Source organism: Panulirus ornatus, chromosome 12, assembly GCF_036320965.1.
Source record: "Panulirus ornatus isolate Po-2019 chromosome 12, ASM3632096v1, whole genome shotgun sequence".
NCBI classification, from domain to species: Eukaryota; Metazoa; Arthropoda; class Malacostraca; order Decapoda; family Palinuridae; genus Panulirus; species Panulirus ornatus.
The window spans coordinates 32341529-32359700 of record NC_092235.1 but is presented as its reverse complement, the minus strand read 5'-3'; positions in this window follow the sequence as shown (position 1 = coordinate 32359700).

Below are 18172 nucleotides of genomic sequence, written 5' to 3'. Positions count from 1 at the left end.
CAAAGGGGATAAGAGTGAGTGCTCAAATTACAGAGGTATAAGTTTGCTGAGTATTCCTGGTAAATTATATGGGAGGGTATTGATTGAGAGGGTGAAGGCATGTACAGAGCATCAGATTGGGGAAGAGCAGTGTGGTTTCAGAAGTGGTAGAGGATGTGTGGATCAGGTGTTTGCTTTGAAGAATGTATGTGAGAAATACTTAGAAAAGCAAATGGATTTGTATGTAGCATTTATGGATCTGGAGAAGGCATATGATAGAGTTGATAGAGATGCTCTGTGGAAGGTATTAAGAATATATGGTGTGGGAGGCAAGTTGTTAGAAGCAGTGAAAAGTTTTTATCGAGGATGTAAGGCATGTGAACGTGTAGGAAGAGAGGAAAGTGATTGGTTCTCAGTGAATGTAGGTTTGCGGCAGGGGTGTGTGATGTCTCCATGATTGTTTAATTTGTTTATGGATGGGGTTGTTAGGGAGGTAAATGCAAAAGTTTTGGAAAGAGGGGCAAGCATGAAGTCTGTTGGGGATGAGAGAGCTTGGGAAGTGAGTCAGTTGTTGTTCGCGGATGATACAGCGCTGGTGGCTGATTCATGTGAGAAACTGCAGAAGCTGGTGACTGAGTTTGGTAAAGTGTGTGAAAGAAGAAAGTTAAGAGTAAATGTGAATCAGAGCAAGGTTATTAGGTACAGTAGGGTTGAGGGTCAATTGGGTCAATTGGGAGGTGAGTTTGAATGGAGAAAAACTGGAGGAAGTGAAGTGTTTTAGACATCTGGGAGTGGATATGGCAGCGGATGGAACCATGGAAGCGGAAGTGGATCATAGGGTGGGGGAGGAGGCGAAAATTCTGGGAGCCTTGAAGAATGTGTGGAAGTCGAGAACATTATCTCGGAAAGCAAAAATGGGTATGTTTGAAGGAATAGTGGTTCCAACAATGTTGTATGGTTGCGAGGCGTGGGCTATGGATAGAGTTGTGCGCAGGAGGATGAATGTGCTGGAAATGAGATGTTTGAGGACATTGTGTGGTGTGAGGTGGTTTGATCGAGTAAGTAACGTAAGGGTAAGAGAGATGTGTCGAAATAAAAAGAGCATGGTTGAGAGAGCTGAAGAGGATGTTTTGAAATGGTTTAGGCACATGGAGAGAATAAGTGAGGAAAGATTGACCAAGAGGATATATGTGTCGGAGGTGGAGGGAACGAGTAGAAGAGGGAGACCAAATTGGAGGTGGAAAGATGGAGTGAAAAAGATTTTGTGTGATCGGGGACTGAACATGCAGGAGGGTGAAGGGCGGGCAAGGAATAGAGTGAATTGGAGCGATGTGGTATACCGGGGTTGACATGCTGTCAGTGGATTGAATCGGGGCATGTGAAGCGTCTGGGGTAAACCATGGAAAGCTGTGTAGGTATGTATATTTTGCGTGTGTGGTCGTATGCATATACATGTGTATGGGGGTGGGTTGGGCAATTTCTTTCGTCTGTTTCCTTGCGCTACCTCGCAAACGCGGGAGACAGCGACAAAGCAAAAAAAGAAAAAAAAGAAAAAAATATATATATATATAGAAAGGGTAGTGAGTGGTGGGATGAAGAAGTAAGAGTATTAGTGAAAGAGAAGAGAGAGGCATTTGGACGATTTTTGCAGGGAAAAAATGCAATTGAGTGGGAGAAGTATAAAAGAAAGAGACAGGAGGTCAAGAGAAAGGTGCAAGAGGTGAAAAAAAGGGCAAATGAGAGTTGGGGTGAGAGACTATCAGTAAATTTTAGGGAGAATAAAAAGATGTTCTGGAAGGAGGTAAATAGGGTGCGTAAGACAAGGGAGCAAATGGGAACTTCAGTGAAGGGCGTAAATGGGGAGGTGATAACAAGTAGCGGTGATGTGAGAAGGAGATGGAATGAGTATTTTGAAGGTTTGTTGAATGTGTCTGATGACAGAGTGGCAGATATAGGGTGTTTTGGTCGAGGTGGTGTGCAAAGTGAGAGGGTTAGGGAAAATGATTTGGTAAACAGAGAGGAGGTAGTAAAAGCTTTGCGGAAGATGAAAGCCGGCAAGGCAGCAGGTTTGGATGGTATTGCAGTGGAATTTATTAAGAAAGGGGGTGACTGTATTGTTGACTGGTTGGTAAGGTTATTTAATGTATGTATGACTCATGGTGAGGTGTCTGAGGATTGGCGGAATGCGTGCATAGTGCCATTGTACAAAGGCAAAGGGGATAAGAGTGAGTGCTCAAATTACAGAGGTATAAGTTTGTTGAGTATTCCTGGTAAATTATATGGGAGGGTATTGATTGAGAGGGTGAAGGCATGTACAGAGCATCAGATTGGGGAAGAGCAGTGCGGTTTCAGAAGTGGTAGAGGATGTGTGGATCAGGTGTTTGCTTTGAAGAATGTATGTGAGAAATACTTAGAAAAGCAAATGGATTTGTATGTAGCATTTATGGATCTGGAGAAGGCATATGATAGAGTTGATAGAGATGCTCTGTGGAAGGTATTAAGAATATATGGTGTGGGAGGCAAGTTGTTAGAAGCAGTGAAAAGTTTTTATCGAGGATGTAAGGCATGTGTACGTGTAGGAAGAGAGGAAAGTGATTGGTTCTCAGTGAATGTAGGTTTGCGGCAGGGGTGTGTGATGTCTCCATGGTTGTTTAATTTGTTTATGGATGGGGTTGTAAAGGAGGTAAATGCAAGAGTCCTGGAAAGAGGGGCAAGTATGAAGTCTGTTGGGGATGAGAGAGCTTGGGAAGTGAGTCAATTGTTGTTCGCTGATGATACAGCGCTGGTGGCTGATTCATGTGAGAAACTGCAGAAGCTGGTGACTGAGTTTGGTAAAGTGTGTGGAAGAAGAAAGTTGAGAGTAAATGTGAATAAGAGCAAGGTTATTAGGTACAGTAGGGGTGAGGGTCAAGTCAATTGGGAGGTGAGTTTGAATGGAGAAAAACTGGAGGAAGTGAAGTGTTTTAGATATCTGGGAGTGGATCTGTCAGCGGATGGAACCATGGAAGCGGAAGTGGATCATAGGGTGGGGGAGGGGGCGAAAATTTTGGGAGCCTTGAAAAATGTGTGGAAGTCGAGAACATTATCTCGGAAAGCAAAAATGGGTATGTTTGAGGGAATAGTGGTTCCAACAATGCTGTATGGTTGCGAGGCGTGGGCTATGGATAGAGATGTGCGCAGGAGGATGGATGTGCTGGAAATGAGATGTTTGAGGACAATGTGTGGTGTGAGGTGGTTTGATCGAGTAAGTAACGTAAGGGTAAGAGAGATGTGTGGAAATAAAAAGAGCGTGGTCGAGAGAGCAGAAGAGGGTGTTTTGAAATGGTTTGGGCACATGGAGAGAATGAGTGAGGAGAGATTGACCAAGAGGATATATGTGTCGGAGGTGGAGGGAACGAGGAGAAGAGGGAGACCAAATTGGAGGTGGAAAGATGGAGTGAAAAAGATTTTGTGTGATCGGGGCCTGAACATGCAGGAGGGTGAAAGCGGCAAGGAGTATAAAATAATATATTTAATATAAATATATATATATATATATATATATAATTAAATATATATATATATATAAATATATATCTAAATATAATAAATGGAATTCCTCGCGTTCGTAGAAGCGACTAGAGGAGACGAGCGGGCCAGAAATCCTCCCCTCCCTTGTATTTTTTAACTTCTAAAATGGAAACAGAAAGCAGACTCTCACCCGGTGAGTGCTCATACTCCACGAAGGCTCAGATGGGTGCCTAATTTGTGTGGATGTAACCAAGATGTGAAAAAAGGAGAGAAAGGTATTATGTTTGAAAAGGAACCTGGATTTTTTGGCTCTGAGTAACGAAGCTCAAGGGACGAAAAGTGGTTGGAATGTCTTGGATTAAAGTCAGGGGTTAGTGATAGACACATCATAGGGAAGGAGTAGCCATACTCCTGAAACCGGAGTTGTGGGAGTAGTGATATAGATGTATAAGGAAAAATTCTCGATTTATAATGGGTAAAAACTGAAAGTAGATGGAGAGAGGTGGGTGATATTGTGCAAAAGCACCTGGGCATGAAAAAAGTCATGAGAGGCAAAGTGTTTGGGTAGCAGCTGAATGAGTGTGTTAGTGTTTTGATGCACGAGACCGGGTTATAGTGATGGGTGATTTGAATGCAATTTGGTCTCCCTCTTCTCCTTGCTCCCTCCACCTCCGACACATATATCCTCTTGGTCAATCTTTCCTCACTCATCCTCTCCATGTGCCCAAACCACTTCAAAACACCCTCTTCTGCTCTCTCAACCACGCTCTTTTTATTTCCACACATCTCTCTTACCCTTACGTTACTCACTCAATCAAACCACCTCACACCACATTTTGTCCTCAAAAATCTCATTTCCAGCACATCCATCCTCTTGCGCACAACTCTATCCATAGCCCACGCCTCGCAACCATACAACATTATTGGAACCACTATTCCTTCAAATATACCCATTTTTGCTTTCCGAGATAATGTTCTCGACTTCCACACATTCTTCAAGGCCCCCAGAATTTTCGCCCCCTCCCCCACCCTATGATCCACTTCCGCTTCCATGGTTCCATCCGCTGCCAGATCCACTCCCAGATATCTAAAACACTTCACTTCCTCCAGTTTTTCTCCATTCAAACTCACCTCCCAATTGACTTGACCCTCAACCCTACTGTACCTAATAACCTTGCTCTGATTCACATTTACTCTTAACTTTCTTCTTCCACACACTTTACCAAACTCAGTCACAAGCTTCTGCAGTTTCTCACATGAATCAGCCACCAGCGCTGTATCATCAGCGAACAACAACTGACTCACTTCCCAAGCTCTCTCATCCCCAACAGACTTCATACTTGCCCCTCTTTCCAGAACTCTTGCATTTACCTCCCTAACAACCCCATCCATAAACAAATTAAACAACCATGGAGACATCACACACCCCTGCCGCAAACCTACATTCACTGAGAACCAATCACTTTCCTCTCTTCCTACACGTACACATGCCTTACATCCTCGATAAAAACTTTTCACTGCTTCTAACAACTTTCCTCCCACACCATATATTCTTAATACCTTCCACAGAGCATCTCTATCAACTCTATCATATGCCTTCTCCAGATCCATAAATGCTACATACAAATCCATTTGCTTTTCTAAGTATTACTCACATACATTCTTCAAAGCAAACACCTGATCCACACATCCTCTACCACTTCTGAAACCACACTGCTCTTCCCCAATCTGATGCTCTGTACATGCCTTCACCCTCTCAATCAATACCCTCCCATATAATTTACCAGGAATACTCAACAAACTTATACCTCTGTAATTTGAGCACTCACTCTTATCCCCTTTGCCTTTGTACAATGGCACTATGCACGCATTCCGCCAATCCTCAGGCACCACACCATGAGTCATACATACATTAAATAACCTTACCAACCAGTCAACAATACAGTCACCCCCTTTTTTAATAAATTCCACTGCAATACCATCCAAACCTGCTGCCTTGCCGGCTTTCATCTTCCGCAAAGCTTTCACTACCTCTTCTCTGTTTACCAAATCATTTTCCCTAACCCTCTCACTTTGCACACCACCTCGACCAAAACACCCTATATCTGCCACTCTATCATCAAACACATTCAACAAACCTTCAAAATACTCACTCCATCTCCTTCTCACATCACCACTACTTGTTATCACCTCCCCATTTGCGCCCTTCACTGAAGTTCCCATTTGCTCCCTTGTCTTACGCACTTTATTTTCCTCCTTCCAGAACATCTTTTTATTCTCCCTAAAATTTAATGATACTCTCTCACCCCAACTCTCATTTGCCCTTTTTTTCACCTCTTGCACCTTTCTCTTGACCACCTGTCTCTTTCTTTTATACATCTCCCACTCAATTGCATTTTTTCCCTGCAAAAATCGTCCAAATGCCTCTTTCTTCTCTTTCACTAATATTCTTACTTCTTCATCCCACCACTCACTACCCTTTCTAATCAACCCACCTCCCACTCTTCTCATGCCACAAGCATCTTTTGCGCAATCCATCACTGATTCCCTAAATACATCCCATTCCTCCCCCACTCCTCTTGCTTCCATTGTTCTCACTTTTTTCCATTCTGTACTCAGTCTCTCCTGGTACTTCCTCACACAGGTCTCCTTCTCAAGCTCACTTACTCTCACCACCCTCTTCACCCCAACATTCACTCTTCTTTTCTGAAAACCCATACAGTTCTTCACCTTGGCCTCCACAAGATAATGATCAGACATCCCTCCAGTTGCAGCTCTCAGCACATTAACATCCAAAAGTCTCTCTTTCGCACGCCTGTCAATTAACACGTAATCCAATAACGCTCTCTGGCCATCTCTCCTACTTACATACGTATACTTATGTATATCTCGCTTTTTAAACCAGGTATTCCCAATCATCAGTCCTTTTTCAGCACATAAATCTACAAGCTCTTCAACATTTCCATTTACAACACTGAACACCCCATGTATACCAATTATTCCCTCAACTGCCACATTACTCACCTTTGCATTCAAATCACCCATCACTATAACCCGGTCTCGTGCATCAAAACCACTAACACACTCATTCAGCTGCTCCCAAAACACTTGCCTCTCTTGATCTTTCTTCTCATGCCCAAGTGTATATGCACCAATAATCACCCACCTCTCTCCATCAACTTTCAGTTTTACCCATATTAATCGAGAATTTACTTTCTTACACTCTATCACATACTCCCACAACTCCTGTTTCAGGAGTATTGCTACTCCTTCCCTTGCTCTTGTCCTCTCACTAACCCCTGACTTTACTCCCCAGACATTCCCAAACCACTTTTCCCCTTTACCCTTGAGCTTCGTTTCACTCAGAGCCAAAACATCCAGGTTCCTTTCCTCAAACATACTACCTATCTCTCCTTTTTTCACATCTTGGCTACATCCACACACATTTAGGCACCCCACTCTGAGCCTTCGAGGAGGATGAGCACTCCCCGCGTGACTCCTTCTTCTGTTTCCCATTTTAGAAAGTTAATACAAGGAGTGGAGGATTTCTGACCCCCCGCTCCCGTCCCCTCTAGTCGCTTTCTACGACACGCGAGGAATACGTGGGAAGTATTCTTTCACCCCTATCCCCAGGGATAATATACATATATATATACATATACACATACACACACATACCATACATACGCACATATACACACACACACACATACATATATATACATATGAAAAATGTAAGAAACAATTTAGAAAACTGAAACCTCTAGCTTGAAATGAAGGAAAAAAAAATGAATGTCACATAATGGTTCAACCTCTGGCTATGGAAAAAAGGAAATGTATAATTTATTTACACAAACGTCAATAGCAGTTCTCATCAATTTAACCACTGTATCAATAAGCTTCAATGTCTAAGCTACATTTTTCTCCAATTTTCACTATATATATAACTCCAGGGCTCCTTTTATGAGGCTCTTGCAACTTCGAGGCTGAGCTACAGTCAGGAGCAGAATTAAAACATTGAGTGGGAAGAAGCATCAGTTCCTGTACACCAGACCTGACTCACACCACTTCATATGTTAAAAAGACCACAGAGCGTCAGAACGAACAAGACTGTACTGGCTACGCGATCCAGAGAGACGCGATGCAGTGGCTTCAATTTGAAATGGGGAAGAAAAAGAAGGAATCTTTTGGCACAGCATCAAACACTGGTAAAATAAATAAATACAATATATGTACATATATTGTATTTATTAATTTTGCTTTGTCGTTGTCTCAGGCGTTTGAGAGGCAGCGCAAGGAAACAGACGAAAGAAATGGCCCAACTCACCCCTATGCACATATATATACATACACGTCCACACACGCAAACATACATACCTATACATCTCAATGTACACATATATATACACACACACACATATATACATATATACAAATGTACATAATTCATACTGTCTGCCTTTATTTATTCCCATCGCCACCTCGTAACACATGGAATAACATCCCCCTCCCCCCTCATGTGTGCGAGGTAGCGATAGGAAAAGACAAGAAAGGCCCCAATCATTCACACTCAGTCTCTGAATGTCATATAATAATGCCCAAAACCACAGCTCCCTTTCCACATTCAGGCCCCAGAGAACTTTCCATAGTTTACCCCAGACGCTTCACAAGCCCTGATTCAATCCTTTGACAGCACGTCAACCCCTGTATACCACATCGATCCAATTCACTCTATTCCTTGCCCGCCTTTCACCCTCCTGCATGTTCAGGCCCCGATCACTCAAAATCTTTTTCAATCCATCTTTCCACCTCCAATTTGGTCTCCCACTTCTCCTCGTTCCCTCCACCTCCGATATATATATCCTCTTGGTCAAACTTTCCTCACCCATTCTCTCCATGTGCCCTCTTCTGCTCTCTCAACCACGCTCTTTTTATTTCCACACATCTCTCTTACCCTTACATTATTTACCCGATCAAACCACCTCACAGCACATATTGTCCTCAAACATCTCATTTCCAGCACATCCACCCTCCTGCGCATAACTCTATCCATAGCCCACGCCTTGCAACCATACAACATAGTTGGAACCACTATTCCTACTGTACCTAATAACCTTCCTCTTATTCACATTTGCTCTTAACTTTCTTCTTTCACACACTTTACCAAACTCAGTCACCAGCTTCTGCAGTTTCTCACATGAATCAGCCACCAGCGCTGTATCATCAGCGAACAACAACTGACTTACTTCCCAACCTCTCTCATCCCCAACGGCCGGCATACTTGCCCCTCTTTCCAAAACTCTTTCATTCACCTCGCTAACATCCCCGTCCATAAACAAATTAAACAACCATGGAGACATCACACAACCCTGCCGCAAACCTACATTCACTGAAAACCAATCACTTTCCTCTCTTCCTGCACGTACACATGCCTTACATCCTCGATAAAAACTTTTCACTGCTTCTAACAACTTTCCTCCCACACCATATATTCTTAATACCTTCCACAGAGCATCTCTATCAACTCTATCATATGCCTTCTCCAGATCTATGTATGCTACCTACAAATCCATGTGCTTTTCTAAGTATTTCTTACATACATTCTTCAAAGCAAACACCTGATCCACACATCATCTACCACTTCTGAAACCACACTGCTCTTCCCCAATCTGATGCTATGTACATGCCTTCACCCTCTCAATCAATACCCTCCCATATGATTTACCAGTAATACTCAACATACTTATACCTCTGTAATTTGAGTACTCACCCTTATCGCCTTTGCCTTTATACAATGTCACTATGCAAGAAATCCGACAATCCTCAGGCACCTCACTATGAATCATGCACACAATAAATAACCTTACCAACCAGTCAACAATACAGTCAACTTCTTTTTTAATAAATTCCACTGCAATACCATCCAAACCTGCTGCCTTGCTGGCTTTCATCTTATCTTTCGCAAATCTTTTACTACCTCTTCTCTGTTCACCAAATCATTTTCCCTTAACCCTCTCACTTTGCACACCATCTCGACCAAAACACCATATATCTGCCACTCAGTCATCAAACAAACTGAAAAACACACACACACACACACACACATATATATATATATATATATATATATATATATATATATATATATATATATATATATATATATATATATATATATATATATATATATATATATATATTATATATGTATATATATGTTTATTCATTTATTTATTTATTTTGCTTTGTCGCTGTCTCCCGCGTTTGCGAGGTAGCGCAAGGAAACAGACGAAAGAAATGGCCCAACCCACCCCCATACACATGTATATACATACACGTCCACACACGCAAATATACATACCTATACATCTCAATGTACACATATATATACACACACAGACACATACATATATAAACATGCACACAATTCACACTGTCTGCCTTTATTCATTCCCATCGCCACCTCGCCACACATGGAATACCATCCCCCTCCCCCCTCATGTTTGCGAGGTAGCGCTAGGAAAAGACAACAAAGGCCCCATTCATTCACACTCAGTCTCTAGCTGCCTTGCAATCCTGCCCGAAACCACAGCTCCCTTTCCACATCTAGGCCCCACACAACTTTCCATGGTTTACCCAAGACGCTTCACATGCCCTGAATCAATCCACTGACAGCACGTCAACCCCGGTATACCATATCGATCCAATTCACTCTATTCCTTGACCGCCTTTCACCCTCCTGCATGTTCAGGCCCCGATCACTCAAAATCTTTTTCACTCCATCTTTCCACCTCCAATTTTGTCTCCCACTTCTTCTCGTTCCCTCCACCTCCGACACATATATCCTCTTGGTCAATCTTTCCTCACCCATTCTCTCCATGTGCCCAAACAATTTCAAAACACCCTCTTCTGCTCTCTCAACCACGATCTTTTTATTTCCACATATCTCTCTTACCCTTACATTACTTACTTGATCAAACCACCTCACACCACACATTGTCCTCAAACATCTCATTTCCAGCACATCCACCCTCCTGCACACAACTCTATCCATAGCCCACGCCGAGCAACCATACAACATTGTTGGAATCACTATTCCTTCAAACATACCCATTTTTGATTTCCGAGATAATGTTCTCGACTTCCAAACATTCTTCAAGGCTCCCAGGATTTTCGCCCCCTCCCCCACCCTATGATTCACTTCCGCTTCCATGGTTCAATCCACTGCTAGATCCACTCCCAGATATCTAAAACACTTTACTTCAGTTTTTATCCATTCAAACTTACCTCCAAATTCACTTGACCCTCAACCCTACTGTACCTAATAACCTTGCTCTTATTCACATTTACTCTTAACTTTCTTCTTTCACCCACTTTATCACACTCAGTCACCAGCTTCTGCAGTTTCTTACATGAATCAGCCACCAGTGCTGTATCATCAGCGAACAACAACTGACTCACTTCCCAAGCTCTCTCATCCACAACAGACTTCATACCTGCCCCTCTTTCCAAAACTCACCTCCCTAACAACCCCATCCATAAACAAATTTAACATCCATGGAGACATTACACACCCCTGCCGCAAACCTACTTTCACTGAGAACAAATAACTTTCCCCTCTTACTATACGTACACATGCCATACATCCTCAATAAAAACTTTTCACTGCTTCTGACAACTTGCCTCTCACACCATATATTCTTAATACCTTCCACAGAGCATCTCTATCAACTCTATCATATGCCTTCTCCAGATCCATAAATACTACATGCAAATCCATTTGCTTTTCTAAGTATTTCTCACATACATTCTTCAAAGCAAACACCTGATCCACACATCCTCTACCACTTCTGAAACCACACTTCTCTTCCCCAATCTGACGCTCTGTACATGCCTTCACCCTCTCAATCAATACCCTCCCATAAAATTTCCCAGGAATACTTAACAAACTTATACCTCTGTAATTTGAGCACTCACTCTTATCCCCTTTGCCTTTGTACAATGGCACTATGCACGCATTCCGCCAATCCTCAGGCACCTCACTATGAGTCATACATACATTAAATAACCTTACCAACCAGTCAACCATACAGTCACCTCCTTTTTTAATAGATTCCACTGCAAATCTTTTACTACCTCTTCTCTGTTTACCAAATCATTTTCCCTAACCCTCTCACTTTGCACACCACCTCGACCAAAACACCCTATATCTGCCACTCTATCATCAAACACATTCAACAAACCTTCAAAATACTCACTCCATCTCCTCACATCACCACTACTTGTTATCACCTCCCCATTAGCGCCCTTCACTGAAGTTCCCATTTGCTCCCTTGTCTTACGCACCTTATTTACCTCCTTCCGGAACATCTTTTTATTCTCCCTAAAATTTAATGATACTCTCTCACCCCAACTCTCATTTGCCCTCTTTTTCACCTCTTGCACCTTTCTCTTGACCTCCTGTCTCTTTCTTTTATACATCTCCCACTCAATTGCATCTTTTCCCTGCAGAAATCATCCAAATTCCTCTCTCTTCTCTTTCACTAATAATATTACTTCTTCATCCCACCAATCACTACCCTTTCTAATCAACCCACCTCCCACGCTTCTCATGCCACAAGCATCTTTTGCGCAATCCATCATTGATTCCCTAAATACATCCATTCCTCCCCCACTCCCCTTACTTCCATTGTTCTCAAATTTTTCCATTCTGTACTCAGTCTCTCCTGGTACTTCCTCACACAAGTCTCCTTCCCAAACTCACTTACTCTCACCACCCTCTTCACCCCAACATTCACTCTTCTTTTCTGAAAACCCATACAAATCTTCACCTTAGCCTCCACAAGATAATGATCAGACACCCCTCCAGTTGCACCTCTCAGCACATTAACATCCAAAAGTCTCTCTTTCGCGCGCCTGTCAATTAACACGTAATCCAATAACGCTCTCTGGCCATCTCTCCTACTTACATACGTATAATTATGTATATCTCGCTTTTTAAAAGAGGTATTCCCAATCACCACTCCTTTTTCAGCACATAAATCTACAAGCTCTTCACCATTTCCATTTACAACACTGAACACCCCATGTATACCAATATTTCCCTCAACTGCCACATTACTCACTTTTGCATTCAAATCACCCATTACTATAACCCGGTCTTGTTCATCAAAACCACTAAGACACTCATTCAGCTGCTCCCAAAACACTTGCCTCTCATGATCTTTCTTCTCATGCCCAGGTGCATATGCACCAATAATCACCCATCTCTCTCCATCAACTTTCAGTTTTACCCATATCAATCGAGAATTTACTTTCTTACATTCTATCACATACTACCACAACTCCTGTTTCAGGAGTACTGCTACTCCATCCCTTGCTATTGTCCTCTCACTAACCCCTGACTTTACTCCCAAGACATTCCCAAACCACTCTTCCCCTTTACCCTTGAGCTTCGTTTCACTCAGAGCCAAAACATCCAGGTTCCTTTCCTCAAACATACTGCCTATCTCTCCTTTTTTCACATCTTGGTTACATCCACACACATTTAGACACCCCAATCTGAGTGTACGATTAGGATGAGCACTCCCCGCGTGACTCCTTTTCCCATTTTTAGAAAGTTAAAATACAAGAAGGGGAGGATTTCGAGATGGCCAGAGAGCGTTACCTGATTACGTTTTAATTGATAGGCGCGCGAAAGAGAGACTTTTTGATGTTAATGTGCTGAGAAGTGAAACTGGATGGATGTGTGATCATTATCTTGTGGAGGCGAAGATGAAGATTTTTAGACGTTTTCAGAAAATAAGAATGTTGGGGTGTAGAGAGTGGTGAGAGTCAGTGAGCTTGGGAAGGAGACTTGCGTGAGGAGAGACTGAGAACACAATGGAAAAAAGGTGACAACATATTACGTAAGGGGAGTGCGGAAGGAATGGGATGTATTTAGGGAAGCAGTGATGGCTTGCGCAGAAGATGCTTGTGGCATGAGAAGCGTGGGAGGTGGGCAGATTAGAAAGGGTAATGAGTGGTGGGACGAAGATGTAAGATTATTAGTGAAAGAGAAGAGAGAGGCAATTGGACATTTTTTGCAGGGAAATAATGGAAATGACTGGGAAATGTGAAAAAGAAAGAGAAAGGTGCAAGAGGTGAATAAGAGGGGAAATGAGAGTTGGTTTGAGGGAGTATCATTATATTTTAGGGAAAATAGAAAGATGTTTTGGAAGGAGGTAAATAAAGTACGTAAGACAAGGGAACAAATGGGAACTTCAGTGAAGGGGGCTAATGGGGAGGTGATAAAAAGTAGTGGTGATGTGAGAAGGATATGGAGTGAGTATTTTGAAGCGTTTTTGAATGTGTTTAATGGTAGTGGCAAATATAGGGTGTTCTGGTTGAGGTGGTGTGCAAAATGAGAGTGTTAGGTAGAATGATGTGGTACACAGAGAGGAGGTAGTAAAAGCTTCCCGGAAGATGAAAGTTGGCAAGGCAGTGGATTTGGATGGTATTGCAGTGGAATTTATCAAAAAAGGGAGTGACAGTATTGTTGACAAGTTGGTAAGGTTATCAAATGTATATAAGACTCTTGTTGAGGTGCCCGAAGATTGGAGGAATACTTGCATAGTGCCATTGTACAAAGAGAAAGGGGATAAAAGTGAGTGCTAAAATAACAGAGGTATAAGTTTGTTGAGTATTCCTGGGAAAATATGTGGTAGGGTATTCATTCAGAGGGTGAAAGCATGTACAGAGCATCAGATTTGGGAAGAACAGTATGGTTTCAGAAATGGTAGAGGATTTGTGGATCAGGTGTTTGCTTTGAAGAATGTATGTGAGAAATACTTAGAAAATCAAATGGATTTGTATGTAGCATTTATGGATCTATAGAAGGCTTATGATAGAGTTGATAGATATGCTCTGTGGAAGATATTAAGAATATATGGTGTCGGGGGTAAGTTGTTAAAAGCAGTGAAAAGTCTTTATCGAGGATGTAAGGCATATATACGTATAGGAAGAGAGGAAAGTGATTGGTTCTCAGTAAATGTTGGTTTGCGGCAGGGGTGTGTGATGTCTCCATAGTTGTTTAATTTGTTTATGGATGGGGTGTTAGGGAGGTGAATGCAAGAGGTTTGGAAAGAGAGGCAAATATGCAATCTGTTCTGGATGAGAGAGCCTGGGAAGTGAGTCAGTTGTTGTTCGCTGATGATACAGCTCTAGTGGCTGATTCATGTGAGAAACTGCAGAAGCTGGTGACTGAGTTTGGTAAAGTGTGTGAAAGAAGAAAGCTGATAGTAAATGTGAATAAGAGCAAGGTTATTAGGTACAGTAGGGCTGAGGGACAAGTGAATTGGGAGGTAAGTTTAAATGGAGAAAAACTGGAGGAAGTGAAGTGTTTTAGATATATGGGAGTGGATTTGGCAGTGGATGTAACCATGGAAGCGGAAGTTAATCATAGGGTGGGGGAGGCGTGGAAAGTTTGGGGAGTGTTGAAGAATGTGTGGAAGTCGAGATCATTATTTCCGAAAGCAAAAATATGTATCTTTGGAGGAATAGTGATTTCAACAATGTTATATGGTTGCGAGGTGTGGCCTATAGATATAGTTGTGCGCAGGATGGTGGATTTGCTGGAAATGAGATGTTTGAAGACAATATGTCTGTGTGAGGTGGCTTGATCGAGTAAGTAATAACAGTGTAAGAGAAATGAGTGGTAATAAAAAGATTGTGGCTGGGAGAGCAGAAGAGGGTGTTTTGAAATGGTTTGGTCACATGGAGAGAATGAGTGAGGAAAGATTGACCAAGAGGATATATGTGTCAGAGGTGGAGGGAACGAGGAAAAGTGGGAGACCAAATTATAGGTGGAAAGATGGAGTGAAAAATATTTTGAGTGATCGAGGCCTGAACATGCAGTAGGGTGAAAGGCGTGCAAGGAATAATGTGAATTGGAACGATATGGTATACCGGGGTCGACGTGCTGTCAGTGGATTGAGGCAAACCATGGAAAGTTCTCTGGGGCCTGGAATTGGAAAGGGAGATGTGGTTTCAGTGCATTATACATGACAGCTAGAGACTGGGTGTGAACGAATGTGGCCTTTGTTGTTGTGTCCTAGCTCTACTTCTCGCATATGCGGAGGAGGGGGGTTGTTATTTCATGTGTGGCGGGGTGGCGACGGGAATGAATATGGGCAGACACTCAGTCTCTAGCTGTCATGTATAATGCAACGAAACCACAGCTCCCTTTCCACATCCAGGCCCCAAAAAATTTCCATGGTTTACCGAAGACGCTTCACATGCCCCGGTTTAATCCACTGTCAGCACGTCGACGGCGGTATATCACATCGTTCCAATTCACTCTATTCCTTGCAATTATGTTCAGGCCCCGATCACTCAAAATCTTTTTCATTCCTTTCCACCTCGAATTTGTCTCCCACTTCTCTTTGTTGCCTCTGACACATATCTTTGTCAATCTTTCCTCACTCATTCTTTCCTTGTCACCAAATCATTTCAAAAGCACACTCTTCTGCTCTCTGAACCATACTCTTTTTATTACCACACATGTCTCTTACCCTTTCATTATTTACTCGATCAAACCACCTCACACCATACATTGTCCTCAAAATTCTCATTTCCAACACATCCACCCTCCTCCACATTACTCTATCTACAGACTATGCCTCGCAATCATATAACATTGTTGAAACCATTATTCCTTCAAACATACCTATTTTTGCTTTCCGAGATAATGTTCTAACCCTCCACACATTTTTCAACATTCCAAGGTCTCCCCCCCCCCCATCCTGTGACTCATTTTCACTTCCATGGTTCCATCCGCTGCCAAATCCACTCCTAGATATCTAAAACATTTCACTTCCTCCAGTTTTCCTACATTCAAACTTACTTCCCAATGGTCTTGTCCCTCAACTCTACTGTAACTGAGAACCTTGCTCTTATTCACATTTACTCTCAGCTTTCTTCCTTCACACACTTTACCAAACTCAGTCACCAGCTTCTGCAGTTTCTCACCCGAATCATCCACCAGTAATGTATCATCAGCGAACAACAACTGACTCACCAAAACCTCTAATCCACAACAGACTGCAAACTTGCCCCTCTCTCCAAAACTCTTGCATTTACTTCCGTAACAACCCTATCCATAAACAAATTAAACAACCATGGAGACATCACGCAGCTCTGCCGCAAACGGACATTCACTGGGAACCAATCAATTTCCTCTCTTCTTACTCGTACACATGCCTTACATCCTCGATAAAACCTTTTCACTGCTTGTTATAACGTGCCTCCCACACCATATATTCTTGATGCCTTCCACAGAGCATCTTTATCAACTCTATCATATGCCTTCTCCAGATCTATAAATGCTACATACAATTCTATTTGCTTTTCTAAGTATTTCTTACATACATACTTTAAAGCAAACACCTGATCCACACATCCTCTACCACTTTTGAAACCACATTACTCTTCCCCAATCTGATGCTCTGTACATTCCTTCACCATCTCTACCAATACCCTCCCATATAGTTTACCAGGAATATTCAATAGACATATACCTCTGTAACTCCCGTCGCCACTCTGCCATACATGAAATGACAACCCTTTACCCCCGGAAGTGCGCGAGGTAGTGCAAGTAAAACACAACAAAGGCCACATTCGTTCACACACTCTCTAGCTGTCACGTATAATGCACCGAAACCACATCACCCTTTCCACATCCTGGCCCCACAAAAGTTTCCATAATTTACCCCAGACGCTTCACATGCCCCGGTTCAATCCATTGACAGCACCTCGGCCGCGTTAAACCATATCGTTCCAATTCACTTTATTCCTTGCATGCCTTTCACCCTCCTGCATGTTCAGTCTCCGATCGCTCAAAATCTTTTTCACTCCATCCTTCCACCTCCAGTTTGGTATCCCACTTCTCCTCGTTCCCTCCAACTCTGACACATATCCTCTTTGTCAATCTTTCCTCACTCATTCTCTCCATATAACCAAACCATTTCAATAAACCCTCTTCTGCTCTCTCAACCACACTCTTTTTATTACCACATATCTCTCTCACCCTTACATTACTTACTTGATCAAACCACCTCACACCGCATATTGTTCTCAAACATCTCATTTCTAACACAATTACCCTCCTCCGCACAACCCTATCTCTAGCTAATGCCTCCTAACCATATAACATTGATGGAACCATTACTCCTTTAGACATACCCATTTTTGCTCTCCGAGATAACGTTCTTGTCTCCCACACTTTCTTCAACGCTCCCCGAACCTTCACCCTCTCACCACCCTGAGACTCACTCAAACTTTATGGCTCCATCCGCTGCCAAATTTACTCCCAGATATCTAAAACACTTCACTTCCTCCAGTTCATCTCCATTCAAACTCACCTCCTAATTTACCTTTCCTAAGCTTAACCCTACTGAACCTAATAACCTTTCTCTTATTCATATTTACTCTCAGCTTTCTTCTTTCACACATTTTACCAAACTAAGTCACCAGCAACTGCAGTTTCTCACCCGAATCAGCTACCAGCCCTGTTTTATCAGCAAACAACAACTGATTCACTTCCCAAGCCCTCTCATTTACAACACATTGCATACTTGCCCCACTCTCCAAAACTCTTGCATTCACCTCCCTAACAACCCCACCCATTAACAAATCAAACATCTAT